The 15863-nt window shown below is 41.5% G+C and overlaps 1 protein-coding gene across 4 annotated transcripts in view; it reads right to left on the reverse strand.

Moving 5' to 3' along the window:
- Positions 1-15863, reverse strand: part of unc5a (unc-5 netrin receptor A) — a 148278-nt gene that overhangs the window by 53709 nt on the left and 78706 nt on the right. The gene's annotated exons all lie outside the window — the stretch shown is intronic.

Below are 15863 nucleotides of genomic sequence, written 5' to 3' on the forward strand. Positions count from 1 at the left end.
GCTAACTTCTAACTCAGTTGAATTATATAAATTCTGTTTTTGAGGATGCCTGGATGTTAAACTTAATTGTTACACCTGGTGGAGCAGCCACACTGACCATTTTATTAAAGATCAAAGAATTTAGACAGTTTGTAACTCTCAGTGATGCCGCAGTGTTCGTTCGACGTTGGGACCTGAAGCATAGCTTGGACCCGGAAACGGCTAATGATGTCAGACTTAAAGACTGGATAGCATGCACAAAAATAATAAGTGGAATGCAGCCATTCTTAATATACATGCTTTCTTTACTTATGTAGAGAGCTTAAGGGATGCCCGTCCCCCATTAAATTGAGGGACCATAATCATGTTGGAGTGGCCCGTTTATTACTGCTGTCTGCATAACATTTAAAGAATCATAAACTTCAACTAAACATGCTAAAAAAAAAATAGAAAAAAGTGTTTACAAATATAACACAATTTTTCATGAAATGAATATCTGCAATTTCCTCCATCTCATTTTTCCCTTTTCAGACGATCCAATCAAACCTTTCAATAAAATGAAAACAGAATTAAATTCCCTTTCCACACAGTGATATTGACTTCAATCTTTAAATATAGTAGATAGACAAGAAAACAGTGTGATAATGGATTATTTCTTCAAGTTGCCATGTTCCCTCTTTTACCCCCATGTGCAAATCTCCTGCCAGAGAGGGAGGCAGGCACTGCTCCCTTTACAGAAATCAAAAACAGACTGAGTTTAAGTCATTAAATATGTGAAAGTAACTGTGCTTTGTAATGTGTTTTACAGCATCACGGACCGCAAGCTCTAACTTGTGACTGATGCATTGAATGACAGCCAGGTTATGGCTGATCTTTTCACACAGAGCGTGGCTGCTTCTCTCCATCAGCCCGTGACAGCAGCTGTGCCATCCTCTGCAAAGCCAACATCCCTGTCCATAACATTTGTTCACAGAATTGTGCATAGCAACACAGACAGCAGCTCCAGTGCATAACTGCAGTTCATCAAGTTAAAATAAGAAGCTTCAGATCTCACCTTTGTGGGTAATTCTGATCTTGGTGATAAGGCTTTGATTATCACTTTTAAATGAATCCTTTTAATTTCTATTTTATTTAGTTAGTGGTAGTTTTCACGTTGAAACAGTTGCTTGGTTGCATGATGGAAAGTTGGATTGGCATGCAATCTATGCAGTGTCATCAACTGTCATGGGATCGGGAGTGCTGAAAGTGAAAGTTAATTTCTGATATTACTGTCGTTTGTTTTGTACATTGAGTCAAGGGGCATTGGAACAGTCCATCCACAAGGGGCATAGAAATAATTTAGCAGAGGAGGGTATAGAGGGGGAAATCATCGCACCCCGATTGAGCTACACCATTACAATTTGCCAAATCCCCTCAGTGTCCCATCACGTTTCCACTAGTAATGTAATAAAAGCTCAACAGCAGTAGCCTAACAGCAGGTCAGGTCCCTTACTATGACACCAGACTGCAGTTATTAGTATTGTGTATTCTGTCTGGTTACAAAACTATTACACCACTTAAGATAATTCTTCCTCATGTGTCCTTTTCCATTGTTAACTTGCAATCAAACACAATAAAAATGATTACTTGGAATGCTAAGGCGAGACGGCTTAATTAGATTCAAACCAATTACTTTTTAAACAAAATTTCACATTTAAAAAAAAAAAATCCAAAAAAGATCTGCAGAGCAGGCCACAGCACAATGGGAAGAAGATGACATTTTTGAGTGAAAATGATTTGAGCTCACCAGTAATGAATAATCATGTACACACTCTGTATTCCCCAGGAGAGCGAGATCTTCACAATGCAAGAAAAACCCCCCAAAAAATCCCAACGTCCACCGCCATATTCGTCAGTGACACAACACTACGCTAAGTGCACACACATTCTCACAAGAATGCAGAGTGCAGAATAAATGACGCTCAAGTTGTTTTTAGTTGCACAGGTGTTCACGGGTTTAGAACGTGATAATGATTTACAAAAACTTCAGAATAGCTCTTCTCTGCACCTGAGCAAAGACATCAAAAACCAGACATTAAAATCGAGTTTCCATTAATGTATTTCACATTTTTATCTGGTTGCTAGCTACTGTACAAAAGCCAGAACTGATTACATCAAATGGACATTAATTCAAAGCAATGGATTTTCCTATTTACACTGTCCCTCCATAATTAGTTTGCCTAACCTTTCTTAATCGTGTACACACACACTGCACAGAGGCAGTGCCGTGATTTACCACCGTGCCCTTACCAAAGTGCCCTTTTTGTAATTACTCTCCATCCAATATCCTAACCCCGATGATTGGCAAGAGCAAAATGTTCCTGATGCCACAGTCTTCTGGCTGGGAGTGACTGGGACCTGCTCCTTTATCTCCCACATACACCTTGTCCTACTGCGAATGAGAACACGTCGGAGGTGAAGGCCCTGAGCACTTTGCTTCTGCTTCCATTACATTTTGCAGAGTGGGAGGATCTGATAGAAGCTTACCCACATGAAAGCCGTGATAATTTGCTCGGGCTAACATGTTTCTCTCCCCCTTGTCTGACATGGCCTTGGGCGCTGAAGTAAATAAGGAAAGCTGCTTCAGGTAAAGCCAGCCTAGCTCCCATCTGGTTGCTGAGTGCTCTGCGCCATACAAATTACATTAAGACTTCCTCCTCCCTCCTGACGATCTTTTGGTCCCTCTCGGGCCTTTGGCCAGCAGTGTTGTTTCAGTTAGAAGGCAGGAGTTTTTGGTAATCCAATGAAGGTGTGTAGGCGAATGTAAATACTGAGCACAACATCCAGCGTTCAGTAAACAGCCTGGGGAAAAGCAGAGGCTAAAAGTCTTTCTACCTAATTCCATTTCTTTCTACATTTTATTTTTCCTTGAAAGAACTACCAAGATTATAATTTGTATTAATATCAACTTATAGCTTTTGCAGATGATGACTCAGAATGTAGCTTCATTAAACATAAATATTATTTACAGTTCTATAAAAACTGCAAATGAAAATCTCTATGTGGAAGTCACATTTTACTGACACTCATGATCATCAGAAACAGACACAAAGTTACACACACAGTTTTTCTATAATTACTAGAGACAAAGATAACAGTCAGTCGTGTCTTTCACAGTTTCCTGTTTGTGAGCAAAACTCTTGTGGGAGTCCAAAAGTTTTAGAACACAAAGGGGAGAGCTGTCTGTATAAAAAGCTTATACACACACACTCACCAACCACAGGAAGTACACCTTCCTAGTACTGGGTTGGACCCATTTTTGCCTTCAGTGCTGCTGTAAGTCTTCACGGCATTGAACAAGGTGCTGGAAATGTTCCTCAGAGATTTTGGTCAATATTGACATGACAGCATCGCACAGCTGCTGCAGATTTATTGATTTAACATCCATGATGTGACTCTACTGTTCCACCACATCCCAAAGGTACTCTATTGGATTAAGATCTGGTGACTGTCAAGGCCATTTGAGCACAATGAACTCATTGTTTTGTTCAAAACCAGTTTGAGACTATTTGAGCTTTGTGACATGATGTGCTTTCCAGCTGGTAGCATTTATCAGAAATCAGTACTCACCAGGTCAGGCAACTTTTTCCAATTTTCCAATCTGTTTTCTAATTTTGATGAGCCTGTACAAATTGTAGCTTCAGTTTCCTGTTCTTAGCTTACAGGTGTGAGGCCTGATGTGGTCTTCTGCAGCTGTAGCCCATCTGCTTCAAGGTTTGAAGTGTTGTGTGCTCTTTTGCATCAGTTTCCATCAAATGCCTGATTGCTTTCAATCAGCTTGAAGCATTCATCCCTGCTCAATGGATATTTCGTCTTTTTTTAAGCCCTAGAGATGGTTTTGTAGCTCAACAGCCATTCTATATAGCGTTCCTTCCTTATTCTGATCGGTTTGCCCATGTCTACATTCCTAAATGCATGGATGTAATGGATGGATTTGCATTCTCAGGCAAAAAAGACAAATTCAGGACTGAGAAATCTGACAGGAATTATAGGAAAAACTCCTAATAACAACAGTTGCAATTCCACTTAAAATTCACATTATATACTACAGATGTGGCATCAGACATTTAAACAGAACCATATTATTAATTTACACATGACAGTTTCTCTTTATCTTTGTGCCAGTAATGGAGCCAAAAGCTGAATAATGACAGTTTTGGTGACATTAAAAAAAGGCTGTCAGGCAGGAAAATTCTCTGGTGAATACCAAGTAATTTATTCAGTAATTAAAAGTGGTTAATTATTTGGAAAAAAGAAGGGAAAACAGCACTGAATGTGCAACATAATCCTTTAGAAACTGTAAATATCTTAGCAATGACATTTGATTAAAATCACAAACTCAATTCTGGTCCTGGCCAAATGTTCACATATGGCAATCAGCTAAGTCGAGACAAAAGCCAGAGTGCACTGTGCTCTTAAGAAATGATACATTAACCATTTATTATTATATCACATCTGGCATGAAATCCAGGAGTGAAGCACTGGGGAAAACACTGGAGAGTGAGTGTCAACATTGTGCCATGTTGGATATACATAACTGTCACAGAATCAATTTTGCCTCAAGACGTATGGTACAAATAATAGCCTCAACTCTTACTAACCTTTCTCCGTGTTACAAGAGCACCAGAGAACAGCAGCTGAAATAGGATGTGTGAGGGAGCCTCACAGCAATGAAAACAACAGGGGGTAAGGGTTCACCTTCTCTCAAGAGGAATGGGGAAGGAACTGAGAATGCAGAAAACAAAAGTCCACCAAAGGCCTTCTTCTTACGGTTCCTTCAGGGGTCTTCACAGCGGATCACCTGCCTCGATCTCAGTCACACCAACTCTCTGCATATCGTCCACTATATCCACGAATCCATGAGTTCTGGATTGGGGTCTTCAGTAGTCATAAAATATAATACAAAAAAATAAGAACAATCATATGCATCAAGATATACATCAGTCAATAGGGTTACAACGATGGGCCGTGTGACTTCAGGACAATTCTTGTCTCAGGTTGGAGGCAAATAGAGACAAAGAGACCAAAGGTGTAACCAGGGACTGGTACAGAGTAGGGCTGCCACAAACGATTATTTTGATAGTCGACTAGTCACCGATTATTTTTGCGATTAGTTGACTAATCAGATCATGCATCCATCTGCTCTTATATGACTATCATTAGCTTACAGCTTTAAGTGTTTAAGATATGTGCTAACTAAAAATAAAGACAAAATGACAGTTTATTAAATTTTAATGAAATTTGCAGATTGTTTCGGTGAAGTTTAATAAACTCCTTGCTATCTAAAATATAACGGGACACCGGAGTATATTCTCGAGCATCTCAGGCTTCTGATAATCAGTTGTCTGCTTGACGTTTATTTAGCTGTGTAAAAACTATAACTTTAATTTCAGCCAAACAGATTTATTCAGGAACAAATAAAATACTAAAAAAAAGGCCAAACAATAAAATTTTTAAAGTTATCTAAGTGACTCATATATCATGTTTAACCTGAGTAGCGAAAGACAGCGGTGGGTTTGAAAACGATTTGCTGGGAGTCCGGTGCTCTCACGGGCTCTAGTGAGCCTTGCCCTCAGCTAGCTATCGAGCTGGTGGGTAACAGACGCCTCCGAAAACGTCGGAGCGCTTTTGTGGTGTCTTGATAAACTGAGCAGATATTTGAGGTTTACACAGCTACATTCTCGCCTGAAAATATGTTAAACGTTTATTTTGTGACCCAGAAAGAATAATAAGAGTAATATTAAAACTAACTAGCTGCCGCCATTGTTGGAAACTGAGCTGAGCTACTTCTTCTTTGCGGTTTAACGGCAGCTGGCATCCTTGTACATGCAGTGCTGCCATCTTCTGTTTCAGTCCGTTATTACACTCTTAAATTGTACTGCTTATTCCTGCGTCTTTTGGGATCTTACAAAGCTTCAAACGACGCGTCGACTATTAAATCAGTCGTCGACAATTTTGATAGTTGACGTAATCGTGACTAGTCGACTAATCGTGGCAGCCCTAGTACAGAGCTGTACAGACCTAAATACCAACCCTTCTGCTGCATTACAGCGTGTCCACCACCAGAAGCAGACTTCCACTGGTCTGCTCCACACCTAACCTATTTGAAATTTTATTTATTTAGGTTTTATGCACTTTTAAGAGTTCTTGGTGTTTTGCCCTTTTTTGTGGGGAAAAATGGGGAGGTGGTAAAAAAAAGTCTGAGCATATATTTCCTGTCGTGAGAGAAATGGAAGCTCCGACTTAAACCTGGAAACTGTTCACAGCCTCAGTGTGTAATCTGTTTAAATCCCCTCCAACTACCACAGCGGTCACATGATGCTGAACTTACAAGGCTCTCATTCCAACACGAAGCGCGTTGTTGAGTCCACAATCAAGTATAATGCGACGCATGAGGGGATGAAGCGCTGCAGACCGAGCACGGACTGAGCCTTTAAATATTGATTTCTTTGTTCGAAACCAACTGCTTTAATTATTAATGCTGCGGATGCAAGAAAGAGAATTGTGGACTTTATAAATAACCTGACGCTGAAAAAGAAAAAAAAAAAACTGGGGTGAAAACACAGAGTGGACCTCCTGAGCCTTGTTTAATACCAGAGGTAGCAGATGTTATGAAGGTGGTGTTGGGATAATATGCAGACATGAAGCACAGATGCACAAAACAACCGAAGCGAACCAAATGTTAAGGAGGAAGTGATGGGCCGTCTTGCAAGACATTTTTTTCCTCCTCCCAATTTATGAACAAATAATTTAAATAATTCTCTAAATAATAAAGTAATTGGCTTTTGACTGCTCTTTAAATACACGTGGCTCCGAAATCTCTCGAAAGACGCAGGAAGAGAAAAACCATCTTCAGAAGAAAAAACGCTAAAACAACACAAATGAATTATTCATTTGAATCACATAAAATCCTCAAGATTGCTTCCTGATGGCTCCCAGACTGGGACGTCTGCTCCTGTTGTTGTCAGCATGCCTCATTGAACACCTGCTTCAATGCAAAGGTTTCCTCAGGTTCCTCAGACGCTCTTTTTCAGCATTCCCCTTTTTGTCCCGTGTCGTGTGGTCAGCACGCTGACCGCAAACACAGAGTCTAGAAGTGTTACACGTGGGCAGGAAAACGCTGACTGCAGACTCCAGTTTTTATTTCCCGAAACGCGAGGGAGAAAACGTTTGCCTGCTTGTTTTTCACTCTGTCACCCACCCGACCCAAAGTCCAACAGCCTCTATAAAAAGTACACAGGCGATGCACTGTAGGTTTACTTAATGCTTTAGAGTAAATAAATTCTTAAAGCACAATACACACTAGACAGATTTAGATGTCTTTGCTTGTAAAAGCACCATCCCACCTCCATTGAAATACCTATTTGTGACACTTTCTTTCTCCTCTCCCACTCATATTTTACGCAGCACTTCATGACAAAATTGAAGCTATTCTTCTTCCCCTCGCTGCACAAAACAGTCCTTTCACTACGGCACCACTATCCCATACCCAGGACACCCCGCAGCTTTTAGTTTAAAAAGGAGAAAAGCTGCGACTTGATGTTTGTTTGAGGACTGTGTAAAATACCTATAGTGAAAGTCTCCTCGGGGCCAAGCACACAAAGCATTAACTTCCCAGCCACCGAGTTTCTCTGCCTATCAAAAATCTCTGAGGACTATTTAGCTGTCAAGCTCCCTCACTACACCTGCAGCTCCACTATTTTTAAATGAATCTGAGCAAAGCAGATGTTGATTGACACTGCAAACTCCCACTCTGTCTCCCTCTGTCAGCATAACACTAGCTCTTTTCCTTTTCCAAAGGATGCAGAGGTAAGTTGAGAGATAAAATTACATTACAGTAGCAAAAATAAATATATAAATGCGAAGCTTTACTGCCGAACACCAAACCACCGGGTCACGGATGGAGTTTACCAGCTCCTCTCTGTCCAGTTCTGAGGTACATTATGGAATCTAAGCACATTTGCAACTTTGGCCTCTATTTGCTTGGCACAAGGGAAGTGCGAGTGGTCTGGGTAATGCATGTGCTGCAGCATACAAAGCACATTTTATCCAGATGTCTTGGTTAGGGCAGGGAAAGCTCAGAAGTAGTTAAGAAGGATCCAAGCCAATATTTCCATTTACCTCTCAGAACCTAGCTGCTTTCCACAAAGGTACTGAGAGCCTTTGAAAATGTATTTTAAATGCCTTTTCTTAAGCATTCAGAAAACTAAAATACTTAACACACACACACCCAGACCAAGAGAAAATATCCAGCAGTGCATTTCCATTTCAAAATGAGGAACTGGCCACAACAAGAGATTTCTCTTTTAAAAATAACAAAAAAAACAAAACAAAAACTCCACGCACAAATGCGAGCTTGAAGGACTGTATTGATAACATGTCTATCTTTACCAGACGGCATAAATAAATAACTTTAACGGCTCTAAAAAGAACGAAGCACTAAGACTGCTGAATGCATTCCAACTTCCACCAAGGGCACAGCTTTTGTGAGACTGACAAATGCAAAATTACTTTAGAGAAAGCATGGCGCTGAGCTGACGTGGGATATGTTTTGGTGGGAGGACAAAGGCTGTGCGTGTGGGAGATTGGAACAGTGGTGTTGTTGTTTGACAAATGGTAATTATCTTTTTTTTTCCCACTTTTGTTCCACTAATTGCAGTTAATTTTGAAATTTATTATTCCTACATGTCAAGACCAACTTCAAAAGAAACAGACCCAACCAAATTTGAAACTTAAGAACCCCCCTCCACCCCCAACTACTACTTACACAAAGTTGGAGAGTGCGGCCCCTGTATGATTTTATTGGTAGGATCAATCAGCACAGCTGGCTGGTTTTTAATTCAGCCTGCAACACTTTACTCCGACTGCTGCAAACACACTTGCAGTTGTCTCAAGGCCAGACAAACACAGGCTTCAATTAAATCCACTTTGACTCCCCTCTCACTCTGTGCTGTGTTGCTGTGCTTTGAGAAAGGTCTGCTTCCCTGCACATAAACATGTCCGAGCTTGCACTCGCTCAGGCTGACCTGTCTGAGAAGTCTAATAGAACACACTGGCAGATGTGTCACGGGAACAATTCACCTTGCCATCTGTTTTTCAGTGCTTCATTGCCAAATCCTTTCCCCTCCGTCCTGCAATCAAGGGCAGGATGAAATACAAGTCCCATTATGGGGAAGCAGCTAATAATGCATTATCAATTAGTCCCTTTGGCTACTGATCGATGCTTAGCAGGTGGTACAAGGCCATTTTGTTCATTTAGGACTATATTGTCCTCTTCCCCACTGATTCTCTTATTTCCTTCTGTTCATTAGATCCTGGCTCGCGGACCAATCGGGCTTTGCTTAAACTGCAACAGGACTGTTCTTCGATATTCTGCTAAAGATCACGTTTAATCACTTGTGTGGCCCCAGCACCACTGGGACACCTCTGTCCTGATTTCACTCGAATTTTGACAACGCTGAAATGACAGCCTGCTCGTTACCGCTTTCAAATAAATGCCATTTGTGTAAAAGGAGCTCGTCTCCTCTAAGGCATCCGTGATGTTGACCTATACAGATGTGAGAGAATAAAGAAAAGAAAATGTGTATTACACAGACATGGAGAGTGGGGGAGAGTGGGTGGGAGCTGGTGTTAGGGAGGCGATTGGCTGCTTTAATACCACAGATAAGTATTCAGGTATTAAAATAAAGGTTACAGATCATTTAGGCTTAGCCTAGCTTATCTCCCCCTCAGATCAGAAATTAAATATGTCATCACATCACAATCCAATGGAGTGAGTCAAAAAAAACCAAACAACCCCCCCCCAACATATTTTATACAAATGAATCCTCTCAGGTTTGCAGACATCAGGGCTAGCCCTGTATTGTCATAACATTATTAGTTATTTTCCAAAACTGGTAGATGGCTTTAAAAGATTTACTGACTACGTCATACGCGGTATTTAGACTTCAAAGGATTGACAGAGGACAAGAGCGGATGCTGATAAACCCTCTTAGGGATGGGCTATAGTCCCTTTCTAAAGGCCTTTTAAATGATTTGCGGTGTTATAAGAAGAGAATATTAGTTTATTAATATCATGCGTATGACTCAACGATAAACTATTTCAAAAGGTACAAAGAAAGTGTTTGCTATTTTCTCCATCATGTTCTCTTTTCATTTTCAGGAGCCTTGTCGACATCCGGTTCAATCAACAAAGAAAATATAATCTCCCATCTTTATAAGGCGGTTGCAGAGGTTTATTGAAATAGGAATGTGAAATGCATGTATTTTCCACCTGAGAGGGTCCGCTGCTGGGTGACAACGCGGAGCGTGGATCAAAATCGTTTCCATCAATGCTGGCAGATGAAATGCAAACACAATCAAATCAGCCTGGCCCCATACAACAAGCCTCCGCTCAAATGCCAATCTCCCTTCTCCTCATCATGCATCTGATGAGAAATCATAGAGTGGGAGAATCTCCTAATCTATGCAAACACACTGTCAGCATTGATTTGTTCAGAGGGGATATGTCTTTATTAGGACTCGCCAGACGTCTCCTCTCGCCGACCTGGGAAAGACACAGAGCTGTCCGAGGCTTCGGAAGCAGCCACATCCATAACAATTGAGATAAGTTACTGAGGACAGGTAATGAGAACCCATAGACTTGAGGACGGATCGATACTGGACACTGAAACCAAGAGAGGAAGGACAAATTGTGACATCTCTTCTCTTTTCCATGTTCAAAGGAGTTTCTGAAAGCAGCTCCGTGTACACGTGTGTGTTATGAAACACAAAGGTGCGTGAGGAAGTCTAACTGTAACTAAACAGCACAGCGTCGGGCCGAGCGCTCCTTTTGTCTTTCCTGCTCTGAATCAGATTCAATAAGCAGACCAGTCTGATGAGGGCAGAGGTCACATCTCCCGTAGACAGTTATCCACATGTCATGTTTTCTACAGCCCGAGCCTGGATACTGAGCGGTCTGACTGAAACATGCCGGCACGTCAGACCTGGGTCAGTTATTAATTTAAACCCTTCCAGTTGCTTTGACGTTTGTCTGAGCGCTGGGACCGACCATGTTTGGAGTTTGCTGAATATTACCTCTGCTGCGCTGGGTCAGACCAGCTCGTGTCAGAAACAGCCACGTATCCCGTATTCCTTCTGCTGCTCCGTTCGGCTGCGTGAAGGTGAAGGATTCATCGATCACTTCTTGGGCTCGCTTTGATCAGTTTTGTTTTCCCATTTGATATTCTTTAGGAACAACAGCATGACCAAAAGCGATTAGGACTGAGGGAATCCCTTGATGTTCACTCCGCGGTAATCACAGCAGACAACGGCAGGTTGCTTCAATGCTTTGAGTGCCTCGGTGAACAGACATGCTCAGAACAAGCAGTCTGCTTCAACTTAACTTATGTCACACAACCTGGTGCTCACTGTTTTGCCCGTATTCCACAAACGCAGGTCTGTAGTACTAGGATAGGTCTGCGGTATCAATATATGACATAATCTAGTGATACCTTACAATGACATCAAGCGATGACAGTAAATCACAACTTGTTGTAGTCCAATATAGGTATAAAAAATAAAAAAAAGGTTGAGTCAAATTTACATGCTAGTGCACAGAATGTAATCATGTTGCTCCGTCCTGCTTGGCAAATAAGAATTGCTCTCCAGTTTAATAGATTTAGAGCTGTAACGCAAATTGTTTTTGGTGCAATCCAACCTTATCTCTTCTTTCTGCACGCGGCTCCACGTGCCTCAAACCTCCCACAGTTGCTCAAACTTTGGAAAATGTTATCTCTCTCTCCCAGTCTCTGCACGTTCAAATCGCGGCTGCAGAAAGCAGGCACCGTCTCTTCTAGCTTTTAATTTAATGTGCTAGTTTAAAATGCTCAGTTGCTATTGAGAAGATATTGTTTCAGATTTGACTTATTTGTATGGACTTAATGACACCATATAACAAACACTATTATTGCCTATCAACGTGTTATTACTCTATTATTAGTTATATATATAGTCAATTATTCAAGTCTGCATGTCTTAGCCAGAGCATGCTGCAAAAAGGTTTCAGTAGGGCTCTGAGTGAAACTCCAATAATAAGTAAGGTTAAGTTTTAACTCTAATTTCACCCTGATAAGTTTCACTGCAGATTAAAACATTTTCCAAAATACTCAAACGGGCTCAGAAACATCTGGGGGTGGGGGGTGGAGGTGTTTTTCTTGGTTAATAAATAATAAATTTTTCACACTTTTGCTGACAAACAGCTTAATTATTACCTTTCATTTATTTTTGTACCAATATCACTGGTGGTGGTTTTTCAGGCAGGCAAGTGCTGGAGATTAACGAAAGGTTCTTCAGTGAAAGAAAAAAGGCAGGAAAAAGCCGGCAAAGCCAAAGTAGGAAAAATAATTACCAAATGGAGAATCAAAGGTGTGGAGGAAAATGTGGAGGGAAGGCTCAGAGATGGATGTGCGGTAATAATGAAGCACAGGTAAACTAGAGGGGACAATAAAGCAGCAAGAAATGCAGTAATCCTTCAAAATATAACAGGAAGAGTTGCTGACCACACAAACTCACACCGACACATATGTTTTTTCTCCGCTGATGTGAGAGAATGACATCTTTAACAACTGACATCAGCGGACGATCTCCTCACTCTTATTTTCAGCCGCTTGAGCATCTGTTCCCTTTATGACCAGAATCTCCAGCAGGTAAAGAACTGCTTCACATAAACTACTCAGATCTCACAGAGCCTGCACAGCACAGCAACCAGCTTCTACCAGCTGCAGTCCAAGAGGACTCGCAGGAGAGGCAGCTGATTAAAATGTTCAATTACAGCTCATGATATAAAATGATATGAAATGTTTGCAGAGGAGACCCTTAGAAGCCTGCATGCTTTTTGAGCGTGTACACAGGTGCACACGTGTGCAACCAGGACACAACACTGATGCTAACAAAATAAATACATCAAAGAGTCCAAATCGGTGGTCAACACTGTGCATGCTGTCAAAGTATACAAGGGAGGCACGAAAACATGAGAAAAGAATGGAGAAAAATCGACGGACAGTGCAGACCACGACAGCGGGCCTGCTGCTTCTTTCACAATCAAAACTTCAAACTGCATGTGTGCCTCATTGTTGAACAGCCACTTATCCATCAAAGACTGGAAGAAAAATCCCGTCTGAATAGAGGACAATAAGCAATAAATCTGCACAACATCTCCGACAGTGACTCTTGATTTTGATGTGTTTGTGTGCAATTTCTATTAATTTATTGTTGCAATTAAGAGCATCCTTTTCATTTGCATAAGAAAAGAAAGGAGGACCCTTGACAAGAATGCTAATCAGCTTAAACCGAGGCTGATAACTCAGGAGCTTTCTGACAGCTTTTGGCTGATCATGTGACCATTTACATCTCTGGCCTTCTTAATAGCAAAAGCACTGGGTGCAAAACACGGGCAGGAGAAACTGCAATCACGCAGAAAAATGTGTTATTTTGACAAGGTGATTTTTCCCACTGCTCCACCAGGTATAAATTGTCAATCAATTTTTTTCAAGTTCGATACAAGTCCAAACTCCTCATTCCTCCCACCTTAAGGCAGGATGTTGATATCGGGCAGCTTCTGGTGTGACAGAAGTCCTGGTTGCTTGGCAACAGGTAGGAGTTTAGAGTCCGGTGTGAGTGTGACATCCAGGGTAAGAACAACCTGACAAGCCTGTGCTACATACACACACACACACACACACACACATGCACGCACGCTTTACCACTGTTTGATGTGTGCACCTTACACATTTCTTGCAAGAAGTGGGATTAGACGGAGCCATCAGTAAACTCCTCGGGGCAGTGCTGACATTAAACAGCACAAGTGTTTGAGAGATCGATGCAAGTACCTTGGAGCAGCCTTACCTCTGGACAACCACGCGTCCTTCATAACTGCACAGCTCCACATATGAAACATCCCTCATCAAAGGCAGCGGGACTGCAGACTGATATTCGGAGCTGCGAGGAAGCCTTGGAACTTCACAGGGTTTCTAAAGACCGAGACCCTCGCTTGCTGCGGGGGGTCTGTGGCACCCAGCACGACGGATTTGTTTCATAGACAAATAAATGCCAACTATAACGGCTCATAACGACATGGCAAATGGTCCATCATCATTAAACGTTGGCAGAGCAACATCGCATTAGTAATGTTGTTCCCCATAAAGTCAGCAGTTTATGGGGCACGTCATGTTCTTTTTAGCTATTGACAAAACTATTCATATCCCACAGATCGAAGTTAAGGAGCAGCCTCCACAACGTCACCCGGTGCTCGCTGCATATCAGCGACTGTACATCATCCAGTCAGCGTGTCTATTTAAATAAACAGGTCACTCTCAACTTAAGATGCACTGTTCAAAACGGATCTGAGATCAAGTGTGTTTTTCTAGCTCTTATAAAAGTGGACCGGGGGGGGGGAGAACAGCCATTATAAATTGGAAGGGAGAAACAGGAGCAAATATTGTGTAAAAACAGTGATAACACATTTTCTGACAACCCATCCAGCCAGACACTGAGTTAAAATAAGCTAAAGAGATATCACTATCAGACGTCTGAGAGGGCTGGCAGGCGGGGGTTTCAGACGGTCTGAAATGCAGTGTGGACAGACCATAAATTAAACAGAGAAACCCAAGGTTATACAGGTAACCAGGAACATTGCTTACATGAATACTTATTTTGACTATGTTGTTTAAAGACGCTGGCCCAGTGGCTTTACAAAAGGTTAAATTAACTGATGATTTGTAATTGGCCGATTGTCTGAGCGCATAGGGCTGTTTGTCCAGCTGGGCTCAACTCCAGCCCCACGCCAACCTCACTCGAAAAGCATTTAGTGGGGTGGACGGATGAATGGAAGGATAGCGACAAAAGACGTGATAACCAGAGAGTGTAACACTTGTGTTAACGGCTTGAACAAGCCAGAATTTCAAAGTGATCAAAAGCTAGAGGCCACTTTAAAAGTTTCTAGAGCGCTCGTGTTAATTTCAATTTCAGTCGCAATTTTCGTGTAATTATTCTAATTAATTATCTCTTCTTCTGCCAGCTGCACTGCTGCCACACTTTTCCGTTTTCTACTTTCTTTTGTCACGAGCACGTGTGCCGGTAAGGAGCTGCAAAGAAACCAGTGCACACGTGAGAGAAATCTGCAGCCAGGTTTCTCTGATATTTTGATTTTCAATAATAATGTTTTTAAAAGGAGATTATTGGACAGTTATTGGCTGCGACATTATGAAGTTTGTTTACAGAATAGCAGTAAAACCGCTGCACGTCACGGCTTGCTAAGTGTTTGCATTCACCCGTGGCTAGTAGATGTTGACCATTTATTTGACAAACCAAAAAAAGCACTTCCATTCGTATCACTCCGATTAACAACTGTACCAAACTGTGAGAGCAGAGCTGTTAACACAAGAAGGGAAATCAAATTTTATCACTGTTGACTCGCTGAGAATTTCTTCCTAATGATGCAAATCACACAAGCGCTCCCTTGTGTGCTCATGTTTTCCCCCTCCCATTTTCAGCAAAGAACTACAATCAACTTTTCATACTTTTTGTTTTGTTGCCATTATTTAAAGACCCTGATGCCAAAAAGAAAAAACAGAAGAAGCCAAAACAGCCCGCCATCCACAGACGGCGTGTGAGTGACAGCGAGGTTGTGAGACACGACAGGAAGAGCTATAAACAAGCTGTGTACCTGGGAGAATTTGAAGTTTAAAATCACCAAACATTTCTCAAAGATGCTCATTAGAAAACAAAAACAGGAGATTTGTTTTATTAAGAAAAAAAGAAAAGAGCAGAACGGGAAGGGACAAGCCTGCACGTACACCAATCAAAGC

The sequence above is a fragment of the Astatotilapia calliptera genome, chromosome 2 (genome assembly GCF_900246225.1).
Source record: "Astatotilapia calliptera chromosome 2, fAstCal1.2, whole genome shotgun sequence".
Taxonomy (NCBI): Eukaryota; Metazoa; Chordata; class Actinopteri; order Cichliformes; family Cichlidae; genus Astatotilapia; species Astatotilapia calliptera.